Source organism: Rhipicephalus sanguineus, chromosome 1, assembly GCF_013339695.2.
Source record: "Rhipicephalus sanguineus isolate Rsan-2018 chromosome 1, BIME_Rsan_1.4, whole genome shotgun sequence".
NCBI lineage: Eukaryota > Metazoa > Arthropoda > Arachnida > Ixodida > Ixodidae > Rhipicephalus > Rhipicephalus sanguineus.
In genome coordinates, this window is record NC_051176.1 from 39,625,062 (window position 1) to 39,630,300 (window position 5,239).

The window sequence follows — 5,239 nt, forward strand, 5'->3', positions numbered from 1 at the left end:
CATGACCCGGTCATGGAGCTCTAACATGCTCTAATATGACCCGGTCTTGTAGCTCTAACAGGCAAGACAATCTCACTCCAAATTCACTTGTTTGTGATTAGCTTAATGCGGATTAGCTTAATCCGGCTTAATCCACCCTGTTTTGGGGCCATACTCTATCATCCAACTGACTAGACAAACTGAATTTACTCAGAATGGCTGGTTCGGGATTACATTAGTCCGGATTAGCTTAAACCAGGTTAGATTAATCCGGCTTGATCTCAACTGTCTTATTGTGGCCATACTCAGTCATCCAAATGGCTAGGCCATTTCAACTTACCTTAAGAGACTTGCTCAAGAGTAGCTTAATTCGGATGAGCTAAATCCGGCTTCATCCGGATGGGCTTAACGTGGCCATGCTCCGGCATCCAAGAGGCTAGACAATCTCAACTCACTCCAAGTTCACTTGCTCGTGATTAGCTTAATGTAGATTAGCTTAATCCGGCTTAATCCACATTGTCTTATTGTGGCCATACACTGTCATCCAACTGGCTAGGCAATCTCAACTTACTCAAAATTGGATGGTTCAAGATTCGGACTACCTTGATCCATCTTAATCGAATGTAATCGGATCGGCCTAATGTGACCATACGCAGTCATCCAAACGGCTAGTCATTCTCAATTCACTCAACATTGACTTGTTCAAGATTAGCTTAACCCGGATTTATTTAGTCATGCTTAATCAGAAAGAACATAGCCTACTCGGGTCTAATGTACCTCATGGCTATGCCATCTCATCTTGGACCGGATTAGCGTGATCCGACATAATCTCCACTAATCTTGCCTAATCCCACTTGATAGGTATCAATCAGTATAGATTGGTATCGACTAGCGTTAAATTGGCTTGTCCAAATTCAATTAGGCTGCGATATACTGGCTTAACTAGGCGTTTTCTAAGCTTACCCTGGTTTAATCCGGCGGCTTGATTGGTATCGATGAGTATCAATCTGTATTGATTTGTATCGATTACTACTGATTGTTTTGACAATGCTTATTTAGCATGAGCTATGAATAACTTGTCTCGACCAAGCTTATCTAAGCTTATCGGCAAGGTAGCCGAAGCATCTATACACTCCGCACGGCTTAACGCAAAGCTTAACATCCTATTTATAAAAGCAGCTTCACGCGATGATTATGCGATGCAGCTATAGCGAGTCAAGCAAGGATTTCTTTGTGAGAATGGCAGACTGGGCTTGTTGGTTTAACGTATTTGAAGTTTAAGGCGCGAATAAGACACGGACGAAGATAAGAACACACACACGGAGTGCCACTTCCAACAAAGATTTATTTCGAAAGAGCACAGAACATATTTATACACCACACGCGCCGTCAACGTGCCTCAATGCGCAGTCGCATTCAAGTAGCGTAACTCTTTTGGCGATAATGAAATGGAGGCAATGCTGACGCATAGATCACCTTATTCGATTATTTTCTTGGCCTCAATAATTAGTCGTACTGATTTATCGGGGCTTCGGCCGACTACCGCGCAGGCGCTAAAGTCAGGCACGCAATGACAATCTGGGCAGTGTATCGCGAGGTGGCCCTCTCTGCCATTTCTGACGTTGTTATTATGCTGTCTTAGCCTGTCATTCAGGCATTGTTCGGTCTGGCCTACGTAACTTCTACCACACGACAAGGGGATCTCGTAGACCACATCATTCTGAAAGCTTACATACTTGTTCTTGTGGTTCACAATGCAGACCGGAGCTTTCCTGAGGAAAGTGACCACAGCCTTCTGCCCCGTTAAAACTTTCCAGGTTCTGCAAGATGACTAACCTATTACAGGTTCCACTTGCCACAACGTGGTTTTCTGTCTCACTTGTTACATTGGTGAGACTGTTCCACTTGCAGTTTCTGAAGTGGTCCTACTTGCTTTGAAGTGGATATTAAGACGCTACAGCTTGGACCATAACAGGTTCCATTTGCTGCCAAGCGGTTTGGTATTTCGTGCTTCTGTAATCATGCTTTACAGAACGAGTTAAACATGCTCAAGTTTTGCTACATCAAACGCATGCCACATGCACTTGCATTAACTATTGACACATTGCTGTACTTCAAAAAATTTATTTATTCGGTACAAAAAGGAACAGAAACAGATATTTACGCAATTTACACAAGTAATGCCATAAGTATATGTGAAAAAGGGAACTTATGGAGCTTTTAGTTACATATACACTCATCCAAGCAAAATAATCAACAGTAGAGCTTATGTAAATGCGTAATTGAGTACCATTAAAGGTGGATGCATGTTGCGATCGTGCAACATATTCTGACAAATTTTTCGAACAAGACGTTTCTCAGAAATTGATACAGTCATTTTAGCTAAGCAAGAGGCCATAGGGCCACGATAGAATTTGAAAACAAGAGAAATATTAATCACACACACAAAAAAACAGGTCACCCTTAATACAGCAGGGAGTAAAAACAAAGTTACTACATCCCTAGATAAAAAATATAATTCTTTTCAACATAGATGGAATGAATGAAACTAACTACACTGATTTCTGGAGCAGCAATTGAAGTTGGAGATAAGGCACCAAGCCAACAAGAAAGCAAACTCTCCACAATCACAAGATTAAATAAACAAAGGAAAGCACACGACGAGGACTAACATAAGATCTAAAATGATCCATAGCGGTTGCACAATTCCGTAAAAAAAACGTTGTCCCATTCAACTCAAGATATATGCATGGACGAAGAGACCTTGAAATTGGATGAATAACTTTTGAATTAGATTTGCGTGCTCCCTTTAAGTGGCTTACTCCTTCAAAACTTTTCACTTGGTAGATGTGAGAGATGATGGAAATGTCAGAGCTTCCATCAACTTTGCAAACGTTCACCAAATTTTCTACTTTCACATAGTCATTGCCTAATTTTGCGGCGGTTGAGTTTCTTTTTTTCAATGCTGGATCGTAGTTATCACTGTGCACAATGCATCCATCCACACAGACACGGCTATACTCTTCAATCTCTTCCACACCAGAGATCTTGCTCTTTACAGTCTATCAAATCGTGTGAAGGGACCTGGGGCCTCCCGAGAAGTACTCCCATGCGCTCCTTTCTTTTTGTTTGTAAGCACAGCTCCTTAACGTCTGCAGATGCCATTGAAAGAAGCGGGTTGAAATTGCTCGTTAGAAGAATTCGCGACAAGATTTAAAAAGGGGTGACATTTGAGGATGACACTAGTTTTACAAGGTTGCCCATGTTACTTTCGAATTCGAAGCATGAAATAGCCTAAAGTGGTCCATGCAAGAGCACACACTTCGGCAAATGGAGCAGAGTGCGCATATTCGAAGTCATCTGTGCTTTTCTATAGGTGAACTCGGCGATGACAACAAACTTTGTTATTTTTGGAGTACAGTCGTCAGTCTCTTGCAATGTCACATGACTCTTCAACAAAGTGTACACTGACGACACCAGGAGAACAAAGTGTTCAAGAAACTTAGCTGGCAGGAAGGAAGGAAGGAAGGAAGGAAGGAAGAAACAAGCGGAAAGACAGGGAGGTTAGCCAGTTCTTAGACTGGCTGGCTACCCTGTGCTGGGGGAAGGAGTAAGGGAGATAAAACATGATAGAATGCCTTTTAGACATGGCAGGCTGTAGAAGCGGAGCCAAGACTCCCACTCCGATGCCTTCCAATACTTTCGAAGCTTAAGGGACCTCGGTGTTCTATTAAAGCACATGGGAGGTCCCTCGCTTAGGAGACGCTCATATGCTTCCCTTAATGTCTGAGGACCACCAATATAGCATGCCCTTCCCGTGTCCGAAAACCAGAGTTCTGTGATTTGGCGTACAACTCCAAGCAACACAGCATGCATGTAGTCAGGCCGAAAGCTCCAGACAATATCGAATCCAGGGACGTTGAGGAGAGGGGAAGGTCCCTTGACCCTTTGATGGTGCGCTTCGATGTCGCTGCCATCTGCATGTCAGCCAACCTGCCAGCTGCACTCTTGTCTTCAACAGGTGAACCTGCAGGGTACTTGACACATCCTGCACAAGTTGACACGAGATTTAGGTAGCTTTGGTCAAACACACAGCAGGTGACACACATAAACTTGCATAACCTGCAATGATGTATGATATACCTTCAATGAATTCCCCGGCATGTAGGCACCAGGAACAGCCATAGTACCCGTTAAATTGTAGGACGTTCTGCATGGAAGCCCGGGCTGGTGCATCAGCAACAGCAGTTATGCAGTACACCTAGAAAGTGCGGGAAGGCTGTCATTTTAGTTCCTAACATGACATCTATGTAACCAAGTAAAACAAGATAATTGAATAGGTACCATATTTCTAAGGCGACACAGCATACCTTTGAATGCACTTGTGGACCATTCACATTCCAGCAGTTTCTTTCAGTAGAGAGTTCGCTCATTTGTTCTGCGAATGCCTGGAGGACCAATGTCATGTCTGGATGTTCATTACCATACCACAAGAGCGCACAAATGATGTTGCTCCAACGTCTGTGTGGTGGCAGCTCATTCACGGTCACATGTACAGGCCAAATGGAGTAGTTTGATGACTTAAATACCGGACTACCATCTGCACTCACAGTTAAGGTGATGTCATGTTTCTCGCAGCCAAGCTTTTTTCGCTGGTTCTGATGGAAGGCAACGTTCGTCAAATCTGACACACTACCGTGTTCTGTGTCTTTTCTTTCACTCAAAAATTTGTAGAGCTCTTCTCTCAAATTATCATCTGCGAGCACAGATGCAATTTGCTTTTTCAATGGCAGGCCAACAAAAAAGCAGCCTTCTGCTGTCAACTTCCGGCCAGTGTAGCCCTTTCCACAGCACATGCCAGACACAATGTTGCGCTCACTTAAGCTGCCGCCCGTCTTGGCCAGCAGCCGATTACAAAACGGGCAGTAAAAGTAGAAATTCATGTCTTCTGGTGAGGTTGCACAGAAATTTTGGAAAAGGTACTTGCTGTCTGGAAGCACACTTCAGCCTAAAATATTATTACACAATCTCAGGAGATCTTCTACAGAGGTCCATGACAGACCATGCTTTATGGCGAAGTCATAACAAGTACAAGTGCATCCCCAACAGACAAGGAGTTTGCGTTGCCAAGCGGGCGCGCAAACTCCAATCGGAAGAAGTCCGAGTTTGGGAGTCCATCACACGGCTGCGTCGCATTAGACAGATTATCTTCGGCGGGTGCGAACTCATCGTCAGTAGTGTCGCAGTCACTAGCCGACTC

General features: G+C 43.8%; 1 pseudogene; it reads right to left on the reverse strand.

Moving 5' to 3' along the window:
- Nucleotides 1-2,658: 2,658 nt before the first annotated feature.
- LOC125757521 (uncharacterized) lies at nt 2,659-4,164 on the reverse strand (annotated as a pseudogene).
- Between the last annotated feature and the right edge of the window lie 1,075 nt (nt 4,165-5,239).